Source organism: Coregonus lavaretus (genome assembly GCF_964263955.1).
Source record: "Coregonus lavaretus genome assembly, chromosome: 37".
Lineage (NCBI taxonomy): Eukaryota > Metazoa > Chordata > Actinopteri > Salmoniformes > Salmonidae > Coregonus > Coregonus lavaretus.
Window position 1 is genome coordinate 537,666 of NC_140024.1, and position 22,873 is coordinate 560,538.

The window sequence follows — 22,873 nt, forward strand, 5'->3', positions numbered from 1 at the left end:
ATCCACAATCGATTTCAAAATCGCATCAACCAATCAGAAACTAGAGCTGTTTTAGAAAGGCACTGTTGGTGGGTTACTATCTGCTGTAAATCTTGTCAAAAATTAGCAGATTCACTACATTCCAAACAACTGCCGATTTGACCACTAACGCAACAAGTTTGAGAAAAATGGTATCATATAATGAAATCTTCCCCTACTACTCTGCTTTTCAAATCCACAATCGATTTCAAAATCGCATCATCCAATCAGAAACTAGAGATGTTTTAGAAAGGCACTGTTGGTGGGTTACTATCTGCTGTAAATCTTGTCAGAAAATAGCAGATTCACTACATTCCAAACAACTGCCGATTTGACCACTAACGCAACAAGTTTGAGAAAAATGGTATCATATGATGAAATCTTCCCCTAATTCTCTGCTTTTCAAATCCACAATCGATTTCAAAATCGCATCAACCAATCAGAAACTAGAGCTGTTTTAGAAAGGCACTGTTGGTGGGATACTATCTGCTGTAAATCTTGTCAAAAATTAGCAGATTAACTACATTCCAAACAACTGCCGATTTGACCACTAACGCAACAAGTTTGAGAAAAATGGTATCATATTATGAAATCTTCCCCTACTACTCTGCTTTTCAAATCCACAATCGATTTCAAAATCGCAATAACCAATCAGAAACTAGAGCTGTTTTAGAAAGGCACTGTTGGTGGGTTACTATCTGCTCTAAATCTTGTCAAAAATTAGCAGATTCACTACATTCCAAACAACTGCCGATTTGACCACTAACGCAACAAGTTTGAGAAAATTGGTATCATATGATGAAATCTTCCCCTACTTCTCTGCTTTTCAAATCCACAATCGATTTCAAAATCGCATCAACCAATCAGAAACTAGAGCTGTTTTAGAAAGGCACTGTTGGTGGATTACTATCTGCTGTAAATCTTGTCAAAAATTAGCAGATTCACTACATTCCAAACAACTGCCGATTTGACCACTAACGCAACAAGTTTGAGAAAAATGGTATCATATAATGAAATCTTCCCCTACTACTCTGCTTTTCAAATCCACAATCGATTTCAAAATCGCATCAACCAATCAGAAACTAGAGCTGTTTTAGAAAGGCACTGTTGGTGGATTACTATCTGCTGTAAATCTTGTCAAAAATTAGCAGATTCACTACATTCCAAACAACTGCCGATTTGACCACTAACGCAACAAGTTTGAGAAAAATGGTATCATATAATGAAATCTTCCCCTACTACTCTGCTTTTCAAATCCACAATCGATTTCAAAATCGCATCATCCAATCAGAAACTAGAGCTGTTTTAGAAAGCTACTGTTGGTGGGTTACTATCTGCTGTAAATCTTGTCAGAAAATAGCAGATTCACTACATTCCAAACAACTGCCGATTTGACCACTAACGCAACAAGTTTGAGAAAAATGGTTTAATATGATGAAATCTTCCCCTACTTCTCTGCTTTTCAAATCCACAATCGATTTCAAAATCGCAATAACCAATCAGAAACTAGAGCTGTTTTAGAAAGGCACTGTTGGTGGGTTACTATCTACTCTAAATCTTGTCAAAAATTAGCAGATTCACTACATTCCAAACAACTGCCGATTTGACCACTAACGCAAAAAGTTTGAGAAAAATGGTATCATATAATGAAATCTTCCCCTACTTCTCTGCTTTTCAAATCCACAATCAATTTCAAAATCGCATCATCCAATCAGAAACTAGAGATGTTTTAGAAAGGCACTGTTGGTGGGTTACTATCTGCTGTAAATCTTGTCAAAAATTAGCAGATTAACTACATTCCAAACAACTGCCGATTTGACCACTAACGCAACAAGTTTGAGAAAAATGGTATCATATAATGAAATCTTCCCCTACTACTCTGCTTTTCAAATCCACAATCGATTTCAAAATCGCATCAACCAATCAGAAACTAGAGCTGTTTTAGAAAGGCACTGTTGGTGGATTACTATCTGCTGTAAATCTTGTCAAAAATTAGCAGATTCACTACATTCCAAACAACTGCCGATTTGACCACTAACGCAACAAGTTTGAGAAAAATGGTATCATATAATGAAATCTTCCCCTACTACTCTGCTTTTCAAATCCACAATCGATTTCAAAATCGCATCATCCAATCAGAAACTAGAGCTGTTTTAGAAAGCTACTGTTGGTGGGTTACTATCTGCTGTAAATCTTGTCAGAAAATAGCAGATTCACTACATTCCAAACAACTGCCGATTTGACCACTAACGCAACAAGTTTGAGAAAAATGGTTTAATATGATGAAATCTTCCCCTACTTCTCTGCTTTTCAAATCCACAATCGATTTCAAAATCGCAATAACCAATCAGAAACTAGAGCTGTTTTAGAAAGGCACTGTTGGTGGGTTACTATCTACTCTAAATCTTGTCAAAAATTAGCAGATTCACTACATTCCAAACAACTGCCGATTTGACCACTAACGCAAAAAGTTTGAGAAAAATGGTATCATATAATGAAATCTTCCCCTACTTCTCTGCTTTTCAAATCCACAATCAATTTCAAAATCGCATCATCCAATCAGAAACTAGAGATGTTTTAGAAAGGCACTGTTGGTGGGTTACTATCTGCTGTAAATCTTGTCAAAAATTAGCAGATTAACTACATTCCAAACAACTGCCGATTTGACCACTAACGCAACAAGTTTGAGAAAAATGGTATCATATAATGAAATCTTCCCCTACTAATCTGTTTTTCAAATCCACAATCGATTTCAAAATCGCATCAACCAATCAGAAACTAGAGCTGTTTTAGAAAGTTACTGTTGGTGGGTTACTATCTGCTGTAAATCTTGTCAGAAAATAGAAGATTCACTACATTCCAAACAACTGCCGATTTTACCACTAACGCAACAAGTTTGAGAAAATTGGTATCATATGATGAAATCTTCCCCTACTTCTCTGCTTTTCAAATCCACAATCGATTTCAAAATCGCAATAACCAATCAGAAACTAGAGCTGTTTTAGAAAGGCACTATTGGTGGGTTACTATCTGCTCTAAATCTCGTCAAAAATTAGCAGATTCACTACATTCCAAACAACTGCCGATTTGACCACCAACGCAACAAGTTTGAGAAAAATTGTATCATATGATGAAATCTTCCCCTGCTTCTCTGCTTTTCAAATCCACAATCGATTTCAAAATCGCATCAACCAATCAGAAACTAGAGCTGTTTTAGAAAGGCACTGTTGGTGGGTTACTATCTGCTGTAAATCTTGTCAAAAATTAGCAGATTAACTACATTCCAAACAACTGCCGATTTGACCACTGACGCAACAAGTTTGAGAAAAATGGTATCATATAATGAAATCTTCCCCTACTACTCTGCTTTTCAAATCCACAATCGATTTCAAAATCGCATCATCCAATCAGAAACTAGAGCTGTTTTAGAAAGGCACTGTTGGTGGGTTACTATCTGCTGTAAATCTTGTCAGAAAATAGCAGATTCACTACATTCCAAACAACTGCCGATTTGACCACTAACGCAACAAGTTTGAGAAAAATGGTATCATATGATGAAATCTTCCCCTAATTCTCTGCTTTTCAAATCCACAATCGATTTCAAAATCGCATCAACCAATCAGAAACTAGAGCTGTTTTAGAAAGGCACTGTTGGTGGGATACTATCTGCTGTAAATCTTGTCAAAAATTAGCAGATTAACTACATTCCAAACAACTGCCGATTTGACCACTAACGCAACAAGTTTGAGAAAAATGGTATCATATTATTAAATCTTCCCCTACTACTCTGCTTTTCAAATCCACAATCGATTTCAAAATCGCAATAACCAATCAGAAACTAGAGCTGTTTTAGAAAGGCACTGTTGGTGGGTTACTATCTGCTCTAAATCTTGTCAAAAATGAGCAGATTCACTACATTCCAAACAACTGCCGATTTGACCACTAACGCAACAAGTTTGAGAAAATTGGTATCATATGATGAAATCTTCCCCTACTTCTCTGCTTTTCAAATCCACAATCGATTTCAAAATCGCATCAACCAATCAGAAACTAGAGCTGTTTTAGAAAGGCACTGTTGGTGGATTACTATCTGCTGTAAATCTTGTCAAAAATTAGCAGATTCACTACATTCCAAACAACTGCCGATTTGACCACTAACGCAACAAGTTTGAGAAAAATGGTATCATATAATGAAATCTTCCCCTACTACTCTGCTTTTCAAATCCACAATCGATTTCAAAATCGCATCAACCAATCAGAAACTAGAGCTGTTTTAGAAAGGCACTGTTGGTGGATTACTATCTGCTGTAAATCTTGTCAAAAATTAGCAGATTCACTACATTCCAAACAACTGCCGATTTGACCACTAACGCAACAAGTTTGAGAAAAATGGTATCATATAATGAAATCTTCCCCTACTACTCTGCTTTTCAAATCCACAATCGATTTCAAAATCGCATCATCCAATCAGAAACTAGAGCTGTTTTAGAAAGCTACTGTTGGTGGGTTACTATCTGCTGTAAATCTTGTCAGAAAATAGCAGATTCACTACATTCCAAACAACTGCCGATTTGACCACTAACGCAACAAGTTTGAGAAAAATGGTTTAATATGATGAAATCTTCCCCTACTTCTCTGCTTTTCAAATCCACAATCGATTTCAAAATCGCAATAACCAATCAGAAACTAGAGCTGTTTTAGAAAGGCACTGTTGGTGGGTTACTATCTACTCTAAATCTTGTCAAAAATTAGCAGATTCACTACATTCCAAACAACTGCCGATTTGACCACTAACGCAAAAAGTTTGAGAAAAATGGTATCATATAATGAAATCTTCCCCTACTTCTCTGCTTTTCAAATCCACAATCAATTTCAAAATCGCATCATCCAATCAGAAACTAGAGATGTTTTAGAAAGGCACTGTTGGTGGGTTACTATCTGCTGTAAATCTTGTCAAAAATTAGCAGATTAACTACATTCCAAACAACTGCCGATTTGACCACTAACGCAACAAGTTTGAGAAAAATGGTATCATATAATGAAATCTTCCCCTACTACTCTGCTTTTCAAATCCACAATCGATTTCAAAATCGCATCAACCAATCAGAAACTAGAGCTGTTTTAGAAAGGCACTGTTGGTGGATTACTATCTGCTGTAAATCTTGTCAAAAATTAGCAGATTCACTACATTCCAAACAACTGCCGATTTGACCACTAACGCAACAAGTTTGAGAAAAATGGTATCATATAATGAAATCTTCCCCTACTACTCTGCTTTTCAAATCCACAATCGATTTCAAAATCGCATCATCCAATCAGAAACTAGAGCTGTTTTAGAAAGCTACTGTTGGTGGGTTACTATCTGCTGTAAATCTTGTCAGAAAATAGCAGATTCACTACATTCCAAACAACTGCCGATTTGACCACTAACGCAACAAGTTTGAGAAAAATGGTTTAATATGATGAAATCTTCCCCTACTTCTCTGCTTTTCAAATCCACAATCGATTTCAAAATCGCAATAACCAATCAGAAACTAGAGCTGTTTTAGAAAGGCACTGTTGGTGGGTTACTATCTACTCTAAATCTTGTCAAAAATTAGCAGATTCACTACATTCCAAACAACTGCCGATTTGACCACTAACGCAAAAAGTTTGAGAAAAATGGTATCATATAATGAAATCTTCCCCTACTTCTCTGCTTTTCAAATCCACAATCAATTTCAAAATCGCATCATCCAATCAGAAACTAGAGATGTTTTAGAAAGGCACTGTTGGTGGGTTACTATCTGCTGTAAATCTTGTCAAAAATTAGCAGATTAACTACATTCCAAACAACTGCCGATTTGACCACTAACGCAACAAGTTTGAGAAAAATGGTATCATATAATGAAATCTTCCCCTACTAATCTGTTTTTCAAATCCACAATCGATTTCAAAATCGCATCAACCAATCAGAAACTAGAGCTGTTTTAGAAAGTTACTGTTGGTGGGTTACTATCTGCTGTAAATCTTGTCAGAAAATAGAAGATTCACTACATTCCAAACAACTGCCGATTTTACCACTAACGCAACAAGTTTGAGAAAATTGGTATCATATGATGAAATCTTCCCCTACTTCTCTGCTTTTCAAATCCACAATCGATTTCAAAATCGCAATAACCAATCAGAAACTAGAGCTGTTTTAGAAAGGCACTATTGGTGGGTTACTATCTGCTCTAAATCTCGTCAAAAATTAGCAGATTCACTACATTCCAAACAACTGCCGATTTGACCACCAACGCAACAAGTTTGAGAAAAATTGTATCATATGATGAAATCTTCCCCTGCTTCTCTGCTTTTCAAATCCACAATCGATTTCAAAATCGCATCAACCAATCAGAAACTAGAGCTGTTTTAGAAAGGCACTGTTGGTGGGTTACTATCTGCTGTAAATCTTGTCAAAAATTAGCAGATTAACTACATTCCAAACAACTGCCGATTTGACCACTGACGCAACAAGTTTGAGAAAAATGGTATCATATAATGAAATCTTCCCCTACTACTCTGCTTTTCAAATCCACAATCGATTTCAAAATCGCATCATCCAATCAGAAACTAGAGCTGTTTTAGAAAGGCACTGTTGGTGGGTTACTATCTGCTGTAAATCTTGTCAGAAAATAGCAGATTCACTACATTCCAAACAACTGCCGATTTGACCACTAACGCAACAAGTTTGAGAAAAATGGTATCATATGATGAAATCTTCCCCTAATTCTCTGCTTTTCAAATCCACAATCGATTTCAAAATCGCATCAACCAATCAGAAACTAGAGCTGTTTTAGAAAGGCACTGTTGGTGGGATACTATCTGCTGTAAATCTTGTCAAAAATTAGCAGATTAACTACATTCCAAACAACTGCCGATTTGACCACTAACGCAACAAGTTTGAGAAAAATGGTATCATATTATTAAATCTTCCCCTACTACTCTGCTTTTCAAATCCACAATCGATTTCAAAATCGCAATAACCAATCAGAAACTAGAGCTGTTTTAGAAAGGCACTGTTGGTGGGTTACTATCTGCTCTAAATCTTGTCAAAAATGAGCAGATTCACTACATTCCAAACAACTGCCGATTTGACCACTAACGCAACAAGTTTGAGAAAATTGGTATCATATGATGAAATCTTCCCCTACTTCTCTGCTTTTCAAATCCACAATCGATTTCAAAATCGCATCAACCAATCAGAAACTAGAGCTGTTTTAGAAAGGCACTGTTGGTGGATTACTATCTGCTGTAAATCTTGTCAAAAATTAGCAGATTCACTACATTCCAAACAACTGCCGATTTGACCACTAACGCAACAAGTTTGAGAAAAATGGTATCATATAATGAAATCTTCCCCTACTACTCTGCTTTTCAAATCCACAATCGATTTCAAAATCGCATCAACCAATCAGAAACTAGAGCTGTTTTAGAAAGGCACTGTTGGTGGATTACTATCTGCTGTAAATCTTGTCAAAAATTAGCAGATTCACTACATTCCAAACAACTGCCGATTTGACCACTAACGCAACAAGTTTGAGAAAAATGGTATCATATAATGAAATCTTCCCCTACTACTCTGCTTTTCAAATCCACAATCGATTTCAAAATCGCATCATCCAATCAGAAACTAGAGCTGTTTTAGAAAGCTACTGTTGGTGGGTTACTATCTGCTGTAAATCTTGTCAGAAAATAGCAGATTCACTACATTCCAAACAACTGCCGATTTGACCACTAACGCAACAAGTTTGAGAAAAATGGTTTAATATGATGAAATCTTCCCCTACTTCTCTGCTTTTCAAATCCACAATCGATTTCAAAATCGCAATAACCAATCAGAAACTAGAGCTGTTTTAGAAAGGCACTGTTGGTGGGTTACTATCTACTCTAAATCTTGTCAAAAATTAGCAGATTCACTACATTCCAAACAACTGCCGATTTGACCACTAACGCAAAAAGTTTGAGAAAAATGGTATCATATAATGAAATCTTCCCCTACTTCTCTGCTTTTCAAATCCACAATCAATTTCAAAATCGCATCATCCAATCAGAAACTAGAGATGTTTTAGAAAGGCACTGTTGGTGGGTTACTATCTGCTGTAAATCTTGTCAAAAATTAGCAGATTAACTACATTCCAAACAACTGCCGATTTGACCACTAACGCAACAAGTTTGAGAAAAATGGTATCATATAATGAAATCTTCCCCTACTACTATGCTTTTCAAATCCACAATCGATTTCAAAATCGCAATAACCAATCAGAAACTAGAGCTGTTTTAGAAAGGCACTGTTGGTGGGTTACTATCTGCTCTAAATTTTGTCAAAAATTAGCAGATTCACTACATTCCAAACAACTGCCGATTTGACCACTAACGCAACAAGTTTGAGAAAAATTGTATCATATGATGAAATCTTCCCCTGCTTCTCTGCTTTTCAAATCCACAATCGATTTCAAAATCGCATCAACCAATCAGAAACTAGAGCTGTTTTAGAAAGGCACTGTTGGTGGGTTACTATCTGCTGTAAATCTTGTAAAAAATTAGCAGATTAACTACATTCCAAACAACTGCCGATTTGACCACTGACGCAACAAGTTTGAGAAAAATGGTATCATATAATGAAATCTTCCCCTACTACTCTGCTTTTCAAATCCACAATCGATTTCAAAATCGCATCATCCAATCAGAAACTAGAGCTGTTTTAGAAAGGCACTGTTGGTGGGTTACTATCTGCTGTAAATCTTGTCAGAAAATAGCAGATTCACTACATTCCAAACAACTGCCGATTTGACCACTAACGCAACAAGTTTGAGAAAAATGGTTTCATATGATGAAATCTTCCCCTACTTCTCTGCTTTTCAAATCCACAATCGATTTCAAAATCGCAATAACCAATCAGAAACTAGAGCTGTTTTAGAAAGGCACTGTTGGTGGGTTACTATCTACTCTAAATCTTGTCAAAAATTAGCAGATTCACTACATTCCAAACAACTGCCGATTTGACCACTAACGCAAAAAGTTTGAGAAAAATGGTATCATATAATGAAATCTTCCCCTACTTCTCTGCTTTTCAAATCCACAATCAATTTCAAAATCGCATCATCCAATCAGAAACTAGAGCTGTTTTAGAAAGGCACTGTTGGTGGGTTACTATCTGCTGTAAATCTTGTCAGAAAATAGCAGATTCACTACATTCCAAACAACTGCCGATTTGACCACTAACGCAACAAGTTTGAGAAAAATGGTTTCATATGATGAAATCTTCCCCTACTTCTCTGCTTTTCAAATCCACAATCGATTTCAAAATCGCATCATCCAATCAGAAACTAGAGCTGTTTTAGAAAGGCACTGTTGGTGGGTTACTATCTGCTGTAAATCTTGTCAAAAATTAGCAGATTCACTACATTCCAAACAACTGCCGATTTGACCACTAACGCAACAAGTTTGAGAAAAATGGTATCATATAATGAAATCTTCCCCTACTACTCTGCTTTTCAAATCCACAATCGATTTCAAAATCGCATCATCCAGTCAGAAACTAGAGCTGTTTTAGAAAGGCACTGTTGGTGGGTTACTATCTGCTGTAAATCTTGTCAAAAATTAGCAGATTCACTACATTCCAAACAACTGCCGATTTGACCACTAACGCAAAAAGTTTGAGAAAAATGGTATCATATAATGAAATCTTCCCCTACTTCTCTGCTTTTCAAATCCACAATCAATTTCAAAATCGCATCATCCAATCAGAAACTAGAGCTGTTTTAGAAAGGCACTGTTGGTGGGTTACTATCTGCTGTAAATCTTGTCAGAAAATAGCAGATTCACTACATTCCAAACAACTGCCGATTTGACCACTAACGCAACAAGTTTGAGAAAAATGGTTTCATATGATGAAATCTTCCCCTAATTCTCTGCTTTTTAAATCCACAATCGATTTCAAAATCGCAATAACCAATCAGAAACTAGAGCTGTTTTAGAAAGGCACTGTTGGTGGGTTACTATCTACTCTAAATCTTGTCAAAAATTAGCAGATTCACTACATTCCAAACAACTGCCGATTTGACCACTAACGCAAAAAGTTTGAGAAAAATGGTATCATATAATGAAATCTTCCCCTACTTCTCTGCTTTTCAAATCAACAATCAATTTCAAAATCGCATCATCCAATCAGAAACTAGAGATGTTTTAGAAAGGCACTGTTGGTGGGTTACTATCTGCTGTAAATCTTGTCAAAAATTAGCAGATTAACTACATTCCAAACAACTGCCGATTTGACCACTAACGCAACAAGTTTGAGAAAAATGGTATCATATAATGAAATCTTCCCCTACTACTATGCTTTTCAAATCCACAATCGATTTCAAAATCGCAATAACCAATCAGAAACTAGAGCTGTTTTAGAAAGGCACTGTTGGTGGGTTACTATCTGCTCTAAATCTTGTCAAAAATTAGCAGATTCACTACATTCCAAACAACTGCCGATTTGACCACTATAGCAACAAGTTTGAGAAAAATTGTATCATATGATGAAATCTTCCCCTGCTTCTCTGCTTTTCAAATCCACAATCGATTTCAAAATCGCATCAACCAATCAGAAACTAGAGCTGTTTTAGAAAGGCACTGTTGGTGGGTTACTATCTGCTGTAAATCTTGTAAAAAATTAGCAGATTAACTACATTCCAAACAACTGCCGATTTGACCACTGACGCAACAAGTTTGAGAAAAATGGTATCATATAATGAAATCTTCCCCTACTACTCTGCTTTTCAAATCCACAATCGATTTCAAAATCGCATCATCCAATCAGAAACTAGAGCTGTTTTAGAAAGGCACTGTTGGTGGGTTACTATCTGCTGTAAATCTTGTCAGAAAATAGCAGATTCACTACATTCCAAACAACTGCCGATTTGACCACTAACGCAACAAGTTTGAGAAAAATGGTTTCATATGATGAAATCTTCCCCTACTTCTCTGCTTTTCAAATCCACAATCGATTTCAAAATCGCAATAACCAATCAGAAACTAGAGCTGTTTTAGAAAGGCACTGTTGGTGGGTTACTATCTACTCTAAATCTTGTCAAAAATTAGCAGATTCACTACATTCCAAACAACTGCCGATTTGACCACTAACGCAAAAAGTTTGAGAAAAATGGTATCATATAATGAAATCTTCCCCTACTTCTCTGCTTTTCAAATCCACAATCAATTTCAAAATCGCATCATCCAATCAGAAACTAGAGCTGTTTTAGAAAGGCACTGTTGGTGGGTTACTATCTGCTGTAAATCTTGTCAGAAAATAGCAGATTCACTACATTCCAAACAACTGCCGATTTGACCACTAACGTAACAAGTTTGAGAAAAATGGTTTCATATGATGAAATCTTCCCCTACTTCTCTGCTTTTCAAATCCACAATCGTTTCAAAATCGCATCATCCAATCAGAAACTAGAGCTGTTTTAGAAAGGCACTGTTGGTGGGTTACTATCTGCTGTAAATCTTGTCAAAAATTAGCAGATTCACTACATTCCAAACAACTGCCGATTTGACCACTAACGCAACAAGTTTGAGAAAAATGGTATCATATAATGAAATCTTCCCCTACTACTCTGCTTTTCAAATCCACAATCAATTTCAAAATCGCATCATCCAATCAGAAACTAGAGATGTTTTAGAAAGGCACTGTTGGTGGGTTACTATCTGCTGTAAATCTTGTCAGAAAATAGCAGATTCACTACATTCCAAACAACTGCCGATTTGACCACTAACGCAACAAGTTTGAGAAAAATGGTATCATATGATGAAATCTTCCCCTAATTCTCTGCTTTTTAAATCCACAATCGATTTCAAAATCGCATCAACCAATCAGAAACTAGAGCTGTTTTAGAAAGGCACTGTTGGTGGGATACTATCTGCTGTAAATCTTGTCAAAAATTAGCAGATTAACTACATTCCAAACAACTGCCGATTTGACCACTAACGCAACAAGTTTGAGAAAAATGGTATCATATAATGAAATCTTCCCCTACTACTCTGCTTTTCAAATCCACAATCGATTTCAAAATCGCAATAACCAATCAGAAACTAGAGCTGTTTTAGAAAGGCACTGTTGGTGGGTTACTATCTGCTCTAAATCTTGTCAAAAATTAGCAGATTCACTACATTCCAAACAACTGCCGATTTGACCACTAACGCAACAAGTTTGAGAAAATTGGTATCATATGATGAAATCTTCCCCTACTTCTCTGCTTTTCAAATCCACAATCGATTTCAAAATCGCATCAACCAATCAGAAACTAGAGCTGTTTTAGAAAGGCACTGTTGGTGGATTACTATCTGCTGTAAATCTTGTCAAAAATTAGCAGATTCACTACATTCCAAACAACTGCCGATTTGACCACTAACGCAACAAGTTTGAGAAAAATGGTATCATATAATGAAATCTTCCCCTACTACTCTGCTTTTCAAATCCACAATCGATTTCAAAATCGCATCAACCAATCAGAAACTAGAGCTGTTTTAGAAAGGCACTGTTGGTGGATTACTATCTGCTGTAAATCTTGTCAAAAATTAGCAGATTCACTACATTCCAAACAACTGCCGATTTGACCACTAACGCAACAAGTTTGAGAAAAATGGTATCATATAATGAAATCTTCCCCTACTACTCTGCTTTTCAAATCCACAATCGATTTCAAAATCGCATCATCCAATCAGAAACTAGAGCTGTTTTAGAAAGCTACTGTTGGTGGGTTACTATCTGCTGTAAATCTTGTCAGAAAATAGCAGATTCACTACATTCCAAACAACTGCCGATTTGACCACTAACGCAACAAGTTTGAGTAAAATGGTTTCATATGATGAAATCTTCCCCTACTTCTCTGCTTTTCAAATCCACAATCGATTTCAAAATCGCAATAACCAATCAGAAACTAGAGCTGTTTTAGAAAGGCACTGTTGGTGGGTTACTATCTACTCTAAATCTTGTCAAAAATTAGCAGATTCACTACATTCCAAACAACTGCCGATTTGACCACTAACGCAAAAAGTTTGAGAAAAATGGTATCATATAATGAAATCTTCCCCTACTTCTCTGCTTTTCAAATCCACAATCAATTTCAAAATCGCATCATCCAATCAGAAACTAGAGATGTTTTAGAAAGGCACTGTTGGTGGGTTACTATCTGCTGTAAATCTTGTCAAAAATTAGCAGATTAACTACATTCCAAACAACTGCCGATTTGACCACTAACGCAAAAAGTTTGAGAAAAATGGTATCATATGATGAAATCTTCCCCTAATTCTCTGCTTTTTAAATCCACAATCGATTTCAAAATCGCATCAACCAATCAGAAACTAGAGCTGTTTTAGAAAGGCACTGTTGGTGGGATACTATCTGCTGTAAATCTTGTCAAAAATTAGCAGATTAACTACATTCCAAACAACTGCCGATTTGACCACTAACGCAACAAGTTTGAGAAAAATGGTATCATATAATGAAATCTTCCCCTACTACTCTGCTTTTCAAATCCACAATCGATTTCAAAATCGCAATAACCAATCAGAAACTAGAGCTGTTTTAGAAAGGCACTGTTGGTGGGTTACTATCTGCTCTAAATCTTGTCAAAAATTAGCAGATTCACTACATTCCAAACAACTGCCGATTTGACCACTAACGCAACAAGTTTGAGAAAAATGGTATCATATAATGAAATCTTCCCCTACTACTCTGCTTTTCAAATCCACAATCGATTTCAAAATCGCATCATCCAATCAGAAACTAGAGCTGTTTTAGAAAGCTACTGTTGGTGGGTTACTATCTGCTGTAAATCTTGTCAGAAAATAGCAGATTCACTACATTCCAAACAACTGCCGATTTGACCACTAACGCAACAAGTTTGAGTAAAATGGTTTCATATGATGAAATCTTCCCCTACTTCTCTGCTTTTCAAATCCACAATCGATTTCAAAATCGCAATAACCAATCAGAAACTAGAGCTGTTTTAGAAAGGCACTGTTGGTGGGTTACTATCTACTCAAAATCTTGTCAAAAATTAGCAGATTCACTACATTCCAAACAACTGCCGATTTGACCACTAACGCAAAAAGTTTGAGAAAAATGGTATCATATAATGAAATCTTCCCCTACTTCTCTGCTTTTCAAATCCACAATCAATTTCAAAATCGCATCATCCAATCAGAAACTAGAGATGTTTTAGAAAGGCACTGTTGGTGGGTTACTATCTGCTGTAAATCTTGTCAAAAATTAGCAGATTAACTACATTCCAAACAACTGCCGATTTGACCACTAACGCAACAAGTTTGAGAAAAATGGTATCATATAATGAAATCTTCCCCTACTACTATGCTTTTCAAATCCACAATCGATTTCAAAATCGCAATAACCAATCAGAAACTAGAGCTGTTTTAGAAAGGCACTGTTGGTGGGTTACTATCTGCTCTAAATCTTGTCAAAAATTAGCAGATTCACTACATTCCAAACAACTGCCGATTTGACCACTAACGCAACAAGTTTGAGAAAAATTGTATCATATGATGAAATCTTCCCCTGCTTCTCTGCTTTTCAAATCCACAATCGATTTCAAAATCGCATCAACCAATCAGAAACTAGAGCTGTTTTAGAAAGGCACTGTTGGTGGGTTACTATCTGCTGTAAATCTTGTAAAAAATTAGCAGATTAACTACATTCCAAACAACTGCCGATTTGACCACTGACGCAACAAGTTTGAGAAAAATGGTATCATATAATGAAATCTTCCCCTACTACTCTGCTTTTCAAATCCACAATCGATATCAAAATCGCATCATCCAATCAGAAACTAGAGCTGTTTTAGAAAGGCACTGTTGGTGGGTTACTATCTGCTGTAAATCTTGTCAGAAAATAGCAGATTCACTACATTCCAAACAACTGCCGATTTGACCACTAACGCAACAAGTTTGAGAAAAATGGTTTCATATGATGAAATCTTCCCCTACTTCTCTGCTTTTCAAATCCACAATCGATTTCAAAATCGCAATAACCAATCAGAAACTAGAGCTGTTTTAGAAAGGCACTGTATGTGGGTTACTATCTACTCTAAATCTTGTCAAAAATTAGCAGATTCACTACATTCCAAACAACTGCCGATTTGACCACTAACGCAAAAAGTTTGAGAAAAATGGTATCATATAATGAAATCTTCCCCTACTTCTCTGCTTTTCAAATCCACAATCAATTTCAAAATCGCATCATCCAATCAGAAACTAGAGATGTTTTAGAAAGGCACTGTTGGTGGGTTACTATCTGCTCTAAATCTTGTCAAAAATTAGCAGATTCACTACATTCCAAACAACTGCCGATTTGACCACTAACGCAACAAGTTTGAGAAAAATGGTATCATATAATGAAATCTTCCCCTACTTCTCTGCTTTTCAAATCCAAAATCGATTTCAAAATCGCATCATCCAATCAGAAACTAGAGATGTTTTAGAAAGTTACTGTTGGTGGTTACTATCTGCTGTAAATCTTGTCAGAAAATAGCAGATTCACTACATTCCAAACAACTGCCGATTTTACCACTAACGCAACAAGTTTGAGAAAATTGGTATCATATGATGAAATCTTCCCCTACTTCTCTGCTTTTCAAATCCACAATCAATTTCAAAATCGCATCAACCAATCAGAAACTAGAGCTGTTTTAGAAAGGCACTGTTGGTGGATTACTATCTGCTGTAAATCTTGTCAAAAATTAGCAGATTCACTACATTCCAAACAACTGCCGATTTGACCACTAACGCAACAAGTTTGAGAAAAATGGTATCATATAATGAAATCTTCCCCTACTACTCTGCTTTTCAAATCCACAATCAATTTCAAAATCGCATCATCCAATCAGAAACTAGAGCTGTTTTAGAAAGCTACTGTTGGTGGGTTACTATCTGCTGTAAATCTTGTCAGAAAATAGCAGATTCACTACATTCCAAACAACTGCCGATTTGACCACTAACGCAACAAGTTTGAGAAAAATGGTTTCATATGATGAAATCTTCCCCTACTTCTCTGCTTTTCAAATCCACAATCGATTTCAAAATCGCAATAACTAATCAGAAACTAGAGCTGTTTTAGAAAGTTACTGTTGGTGGGTTACTATCTGCTGTAAATCTTGTCAGAAAATAGCAGATTCACTACATTCCAAACAACTGCCGATATGACCAATAACGCAACAAGTTTGAGAAAAATGGTTTCATATGATGAAATCTTCCCCTACTTCTCTGCTTTTCAAATCCACAATCGATTTCAAAATCACAATAACCAATCAGAAACTAGAGCTGTTTTAGAAAGGCACTGTTGGTGGGTTACTATCTACTCTAAATCTTGTCAAAAATTAGCAGATTCACTACATTCCAAACAACTGCCGATTTGACCACTAACGCAAAAAGTTTGAGAAAAATGGTAGCATATAATGAAATCTTCCCCTACTTCTCTGCTTTTCAAATCCACAATCGATTTCAAAATCGCAATAACCAATCAGAAACTAGAGCTGTTTTAGAAAGCTACTGTTGGTGGGTTACTATCTGCTGTAAATCTTGTCAGAAAATAGCAGATTCACTACATTCCAAACACCTGCCGATTTGACCACTAACGCAACAAGTTTGAGAAAAATGGTTTCAGATGATGAAATCTTCCCCTACTTCTCTGCTTTTCAAATCCACAATCGATTTCAAAAACGCAATAACCAATCAGAAACAAGAGCTGTTTTAGAAAGGCACTGTTGGTGGGTTACTATCTACTCTAAATCTTGTCAAAAATTAGCAGATTCACTACATTCCAAACAACTGCCGATTTGACCACTAACGCAAAAAGTTTGAGAAAAATGGTATCATATAATGAAATCTTCCCCTACTTCTCTGCTTTTCAAATCCACAATCAATTTCAAAATCGCATCATCCAATCAGAAACTAGAGATGTTTTAGAAAGGCACTGTTGGTGGGTTACTATCTGCTCTAAATCTTGTCAAAAATTAGCAGATTCACTACATTCCAAACAACTGCCGATTTGACCACTAACGCAACAAGTTTGAGAAAAATGGTATCATATAATGAAATCTTCCCCTACTACTCTGCTTTTCAAATCCACAATCGATTTCAAAATCGCATCATCCAATCAGAAACTAGAGATGTTTTAGAAAGGCACTGTTGGTGGGTTACTATCTGCTGTAAATCTTGTCAGAAAATAGCAGATTCACTACATTCCAAACAACTGCCGATTTGACCACTAACGCAACAAGTTTGAGAAAAATGGTATCATATGATGAAATCTTCCCCTAATTCTCTGCTTTTTAAATCCACAATCGATTTCAAAATCGCATCAACCATTCAGAAACTAGAGCTGTTTTAGAAAGGCACTGTTGGTGGGATACTATCTGCTGTAAATCTTGTCAAAAATTAGCAGATTAACTACATTCCAAACAACTGCCGATTTGACCACTAACGCAACAAGTTTGAGAAAAATGGTATCATATAATGAAATCTTCCCCTACTACTCTGCTTTTCAAATCCACAATCGATTTCAAAATCGCATCATCCAATCAGAAACTAGAGCTGTTTTAGAAAGCTACTGTTGGTGGGTTACTATCTGCTGTAAATCTTGTCAGAAAATAGCAGATTCACTACATTCCAAACAACTGCAGATTTGACCACTAACGCAACAAGTTTGAGTAAAATGGTTTCATATGATGAAATCTTCCCCTACTTCTCTGCTTTTCAAATCCACAATCGATTTCAAAATCGCAATAACCAATCAGAAACTAGAGCTGTTTTAGAAAGGCACTGTTGGTGGGTTACTATCTACTCTAAATCTTGTCAAAATTAGCAGATTCACTACATTCCAAACAACTGCCGATTTGACCACTAACGCAAAAAGTTTGAGAAAAATGGTATCATATAATGAAATCTTCCCCTACTTCTCTGCTTTTCAAATCCACAATCAATTTCAAAATCGCATCATCCAATCAGAAACTAGAGATGTTTTAGAAAGGCACTGTTGGTGGGTTATCTGCTGTAAATCTTGTCAAAAATTAGCAGATTAACTACATTCCAAACAACTGCCGATTTGACCACTAACGCAACAAGTTTGAGAAAAATGGTATCATATAATGAAATCTTCCCCTACTACTCTGCTTTTCAAATCCACAATCGATTTCAAAATCGCATCATCCAATCAGAAACTAGAGATGTTTTAGAAAGGCACTGTTGGTGGGTTACTATCTGCTGTAAATCTTGTCAGAAAATAGCAGATTCACTACATTCCAAACAACTGCCGATTTGACCACTAACGCAACAAGTTTGAGAAAAATGGTATCATATGATGAAATCTTCCCCTAATTCTCTGCTTTTTAAATCCACAATCGATTTCAAAATCGCATCAACCATTCAGAAACTAGAGCTGTTTTAGAAAGGCACTGTTGGTGGGATACTATCTGCTGTAAATCTTGTCAAAAATTAGCAGATTAACTACATTCCAAACAACTGCCGATTTGACCACTAACGCAACAAGTTTGAGAAAAATGGTATCATATAATGAAATCTTCCCCTACTACTCTGCTTTTCAAATCCACAATCGATTTCAAAATCGCAATAACCAATCAGAAACTAGAGCTGTTTTAGAAAGGCACTGTTGGTGGGTTACTATCTGCTCTAAATCTTGTCAAAAATTAGCAGATTCACTACATTCCAAACAACTGCCGATTTGACCACTAACGCAACAAGTTTGAGAAAATTGGTATCATATGATGAAATCTTCCCCTACTTCTCTGCTTTTCAAATCCACAATCGATTTCAAAATCGCATCAACCAATCAGAAACTAGAGCTGTTTTAGAAAGGCACTGTTGGTGGATTACTATCTGCTGTAAATCTTGTCAAAAATTAGCAGATTCACTACATTCCAAACAACTGCCGATTTGACCACTAACGCAACAAGTTTGAGAAAAATGGTATCATATAATGAAATCTTCCCCTACTACTCTGCTTTTCAAATCCACAATCGATTTCAAAATCGCATCATCCAATCAGAAACTAGAGCTGTTTTAGAAAGCTACTGTTGGTGGGTTACTATCTGCTGTAAATCTTGTCAGAAAATAGCAGATTCACTACATTCCAAACAACTGCAGATTTGACCACTAACGCAACAAGTTTGAGTAAAATGGTTTCATATGATGAAATCTTCCCCTACTTCTCTGCTTTTCAAATCCACAATCAATTTCAAAATCGCAATAACCAATCAGAAACTAGAGCTGTTTTAGAAAGGCACTGTTGGTGGGTTACTATCTACTCTAAATCTTGTCAAAAATTAGCAGATTCACTACATTCCAAACAACTGCCGATTTGACCACTAACGCAAAAAGTTTGAGAAAAATGGTATCATATAATGAAATCTTCCCCTACTTCTCTGCTTTTCAAATCCACAATCAATTTCAAAATCGCATCATCCAATCAGAAACTAGAGATGTTTTAGAAAGGCACTGTTGGTGGGTTATCTGCTGTAAATCTTGTCAAAAATTAGCAGATTAACTACATTCCAAACAACTGCCGATTTGACCACTAACGCAACAAGTTTGAGAAAAATGGTATCATATAATGAAATCTTCCCCTACTACTATGCTTTTCAAATCCACAATCGATTTCAAAATCGCAATAACCAATCAGAAACTAGAGCTGTTTTAGAAAGGCACTGTTGGTGGGTTACTATCTGCTCTAAATCTTGTCAAAAATTAGCAGATTCACTACATTCCAAACAACTGCCGATTTGACCACTAACGCAACAAGTTTGAGAAAAATTGTATCATATGATGAAATCTTCCCCTGCTTCTCTGCTTTTCAAATCCACAATCGATTTCAAAATCGCATCAACCAATCAGAAACTAGAGCTGTTTTAGAAAGGCACTGTTGGTGGGTTACTATCTGCTGTAAATCTTGTAAAAAATTAGCAGATTAACTACATTCCAAACAACTGCCGATTTGACCACTGACGCAACAAGTTTGAGAAAAATGGTATCATATAATGAAATCTTCCCCTACTACTCTGCTTTTCAAATCCACAATCGATTTCAAAATCGCATCATCCAATCAGAAACTAGAGCTGTTTTAGAAAGCTACTGTTGGTGGGTTACTATCTGCTGTAAATCTTGTCAGAAAATAGCAGATTCACTACATTCCAAACAACTGCAGATTTGACCACTAACGCAACAAGTTTGAGTAAAATGGTTTCATATGATGAAATCTTCCCCTACTTCTCTGCTTTTCAAATCCACAATCGATTTCAAAATCGCAATAACCAATCAGAAACTAGAGCTGTTTTAGAAAGGCACTGTTGGTGGGTTACTATCTACTCTAAATCTTGTCAAAAATTAGCAGATTCACTACATTCCAAACAACTGCCGATTTGACCACTAACGCAAAAAGTTTGAGAAAAATGGTATCATATAATGAAATCTTCCCCTACTTCTCTGCTTTTCAAATCCACAATCAATTTCAAAATCGCATCATCCAATCAGAAACTAGAGATGTTTTAGAAAGGCACTGTTGGTGGGTTACTATCTGCTGTAAATCTTATCAAAAAATAGCAGATTAACTACATTCCAAACAACTGCCGATTTGACGACTAACGCAACAAGTTTGAGAAAAATGGTATCATATAATGAAATCTTCCCCTACTACTATGCTTTTCAAATCCACAATCGATTTCAAAATCGCAATAACCAATCAGAAACTAGAGCTGTTTTAGAAAGGCACTGTTGGTGGGTTACTATCTGCTCTAAATCTTGTCAAAAATTAGCAGATTCACTACATTCCAAACAACTGCCGATTTGACCACTAACGCAACAAGTTTGAGAAAAATTGTATCATATGATGAAATCTTCCCCTGCTTCTCTGCTTTTCAAATCCACAATCGATTTCAAAATCGCATCAACCAATCAGAAACTAGAGCTGTTTTAGAAAGGCACTGTTGGTGGGTTACTATCTGCTGTAAATCTTGTAAAAAATTAGCAGATTAACTACATTCCAAACAACTGCCGATTTGACCACTGACGCAACAAGTTTGAGAAAAATGGTATCATATAATGAAATCTTCCCCTAATACTCTGCTTTTCAAATCCACAATCGATTTCAAAATCGCATCATCCAATCAGAAACTAGAGCTGTTTTAGAAAGGCACTGTTGGTGGGTTACTATCTGCTGTAAATCTTGTCAGAAAATAGCAGATTCACTACATTCCAAACAACTGCCGATTTGACCACTAACGCAACAAGTTTGAGAAAAATGGTTTCATATGATGAAATCTTCCCCTACTTCTCTGCTTTTCAAATCCACAATCGATTTCAAAATCGCAATAACCAATCAGAAACTAGAGCTGTTTTAGAAAGGCACTGTTGGTGGGTTACTATCTACTCTAAATCTTGTCAAAAATTAGCAGATTCACTACATTCCAAACAACTGCCGATTTGACCACTAACGCAAAAAGTTTGAGAAAAATGGTATCATATAATGAAATCTTCCCCTACTTCTCTGCTTTTCAAATCCACAATCAATTTCAAAATCGCATCATCCAATCAGAAACTAGAGATGTTTTAGAACGGCACTGTTGGTGGGTTACTATCTGCTCTAAATCTTGTCAAAAATTAGCAGATTAACTACATTCCAAACAACTGCCGATTTGACCACTAACGCAACAAGTTTGAGAAAAATGGTATCATATAATGAAATCTTCCCCTACTACTCTGCTTTTCAAATCCACAATCGATTTCAAAATCGCATCATCCAATCAGAAACTAGAGCTGTTTTAGAAAGGCACTGTTGGTGGGTTACTATCTGCTGTAAATCTTGTCAGAAAATAGCAGATTCACCACATTCCAAACAACTGCCGATTTGACCACTAACGCAACAAGTTTGAGAAAAATGGTTTCATATGATGAAATCTTCCCCTACTTCTCTGCTTTTCAAATCCACAATCGATTTCAAAATCGCAATAACCAATCAGAAACTAGAGCTGTTTTAGAAAGGCACTGTTGTTGGGTTACTATCTACTCTAAATCTTGTCAAAAATTAGCAGATTCACTACATTCCAAACAACTGCCGATTTGACCACTAACGCAAAAAGTTTGAGAAAAATGGTATCATATAATGAAATCTTCCCCTACTTCTCTGCTTTTCAAATCCACAATCAATTTCAAAATCGCATCATCCAATCAGAAACTAGAGATGTTTTAGAAAGGCACTGTTGGTGGGTTACTATCTGCTCTAAATCTTGTCAAAAATTAGCAGATTCACTACATTCCAAACAACTGCCGATTTGACCACTAACGCAACAAGTTTGAGAAAAATGGTATCATATAATGAAATCTTCCCCTACTTCTCTGCTTTTCAAATCCAAAATCGATTTCAAAATCGCATCATCCAATCAGAAACTAGAGATGTTTTAGAAAGTTACTGTTGGTTTTTACTATCTGCTGTAAATCTTGTCAGAAAATAGCAGATTCACTACATTCCAAACAACTGCCGATTTTACCACTAACGCAACAAGTTTGAGAAAATTGGTATCATATGATGAAATCTTCCCCTACTTCTCTGCTTTTCAAATCCACAATCGATTTCAAAATCGCATCAACCAATCAGAAACTAGAGCTGTTTTAGAAAGGCACTGTTGGTGGATTACTATCTGCTGTAAATCTTGTCAAAAATTAGCAGATTCACTACATTCCAAACAACTGCCGATTTGACCACTAACGCAACAAGTTTGAGAAAAATGGTATCATATAATGAAATCTTCCCCTACTA